The following is a 2318-nucleotide window of genomic DNA, read 5'->3' as shown; positions in this document are numbered from 1 at the left end:
CCCTGCCCGCCCGCCCCGCACACCCGCCCCCTGCTCCGCGCGGCCGCGGCCCCAGCCCCCTACGTCCGGGCAGACGCGCGCGGTGGGACGCGGGCAGCAGGTGCGGCGGCATCTCCGCGGACCCAGACGTGGCCACGCGGACCGTGTCCTGACTCTGAAACTGTAGGATCGGAGTGCAGCCCTCCCTCGTGCCGTGTGGCAGCCTAGGAAAAACGGTTGTTTTCCTGGTCCGCGACATGGGACAGCCTCTTACAGGGCTGCTAGGCCTCTGCACACCTGACACAAGACTTTCAGCGGCTGCTCCTGAGTGACACGGACGGTGACGGTAAGCTCCCCCGGGACGTGCTCTTCCGGCCACTCACCTCAAGTGACACAAGGCTCCACCGCATCACTTCTGCGCGCAGGCTTATGGCCGTGGTCCAGATGGGCAGTGGTCCCGGTCTGCCGGGGGGTGGGGGGGAGATGGCCCCGGCCGCACCCTTGCACGCGGCGGGGCGGGGGCTCTACGAGGCGGTGCGGACCGCGCGGGGCCAGAGCCCCGCCTTCGGGGTGCGCAATGGCCCGGTGGCCAGGTGGGGCGGGGGGCGGAGAACCCATTCCGGGGAGCGCCTCCCACCCGCAGATTTCCCGTGCTCCACGAGATCCGCGGGGGAGCGGGCGTCTGGTAGCGTGGCCGAGCGGTCTAAGGCGCTGGATTAAGGCTCCAGTCTCTTCGGGGGCGTGGGTTCGAATCCCACCGCTGCCAGCCTTTATATTGTGAGCTGAGTGTGAGGATCTGTTTAGAGACCTTAGAAAAAGGACAGTCTGGCTGCCAATTACTTATGTCTAAGGCCCTCAGGTCCACAAAAGAAGTAAAACCCCGTGTTTTGCACGGTCTGGGCCACACGTAGCTCCCTGGACAGTGTCACAGTAACTCAGACCTGCACGGCACAGGAGTGCGCTGCTGGGGACTTTGTAGAAACGCAAGTGCTCAGCCAGAGCCTACGAGGGGTGGCAATTTTGTTGGGTCTGGTCTTAGTCTTCCCCAGTGGTACTAACTAATCTTCCTGTAGCACCTGGGAAGGTACTGGTTCCTCGCCAGCCTGAGCGGGGTAGCTCCAGGTGTATCCTACGGGTCCCCTGATACTGTCACAGCTGCCTTACATAGATTAAGTCATGTAATAGTCTCAACAATGCACGAGGAGATTTACCTTGTTATTCCTGCTTACAGAGAAGGAGACTAAACTTAGAACCAAGTCATCCCCTACCTGCGGGAGGAGGAATCAGGACGTTAATGCCTATAGTCGACTGAAAAATGCCCCCGCCCCCATTCCTGGAAGCTGTAAATATTACCTTATAGGGGGGAAAAATTAAGATGGGGAGCTTATCCTGGATTTTTAGGCAGACTTTATTTTTTAATTTTTATGTTTATTTATTTTTTGAGAGATAGCAAGTGGAGGCTCAGAGAGAGGAGAGAGAAATCCCAAGCAGACTCTGTGCTGTCAGTGCAGAGCCCTATGCGGGACTCAAACCCACAAACTGAGACCATGACCTGAGCTGAAACCAAGATTCAAACACTTAACCGACTGAGCCTCCAGGTGCCTCTCAAGTGGACTCATGCCCTTTGCCCAAGGGAGAAGGGGGACGGGAGAGGAATGTTGATAGAGCCAGAGTCCAGCCTCTGTGACTTTGGCAGCACCTTGACCTTCCCCCAGTAACACTGACCTTGGGTTGTGGCCTCCAGAACTTCGAGGAAGTACCTGTTGCTGTGAGCCCGTAAGCTGTGCCCGTGTGTCACAGGCGCCGCAGGAGCCTAATTCAGTGTGTGGAGATGCTAACACGCAACACTGCCCCAAATTTAGCTTCTGTTTGTTTCTTTGTTGGCCAGTCTGATAGGTACAAAGTGCTGTTTTAAGTAGTTCTGTGACTACATTTTTCACTTCTCTTAAGAAGAATATTAATAATCTTTCCATGTTTTCACAGCCATTTGTTTTTCCTTTTTCATGAACTCAGTGTTTACACCCATTGCACGTCTTTCCTGTGAGTGGGAATGTTTCTTGCTGAGGTATAGAAGTTTACTTGTATCAGGAAAATTAACTTCACAACACAACTTACACGTTTTCCACGGTTTTCTCATTTGTTTTTTTTTCACTTTGCTTATGCATTTTTTTAAGGGATGAGGGAGTATCTAAGTTGAATATTGTTTTAATATAGTGAGTTGTCATATTGATTGTTTCTGAATTTTTGGACAAAAATTAGTTTTCTACACCAAACTTATAAAAATGTTTCTCTTAGCAATGCTAGTAATTATGTTTCTGGTTTCCCCCCTGATTTTAAAT

The 2318-nt window shown here is 52.8% G+C and overlaps 1 non-coding gene across 1 annotated transcript; it reads left to right on the top strand.

Annotated features, from left to right (window-relative positions):
• The first annotated feature begins 663 nt into the window (after window positions 1-663).
• TRNAL-AAG lies at window positions 664-745 on the top strand. The gene has a single exon. It is a non-coding gene; the product is annotated as a tRNA-Leu (tRNA).
• The last annotated feature ends 1573 nt before the right edge of the window (window positions 746-2318 follow it).

Source organism: Suricata suricatta, chromosome 7 (assembly GCF_006229205.1).
Source record: "Suricata suricatta isolate VVHF042 chromosome 7, meerkat_22Aug2017_6uvM2_HiC, whole genome shotgun sequence".
Lineage (NCBI taxonomy): Eukaryota > Metazoa > Chordata > Mammalia > Carnivora > Herpestidae > Suricata > Suricata suricatta.
This window is presented reverse-complemented; position numbering and strand designations above follow the sequence as displayed.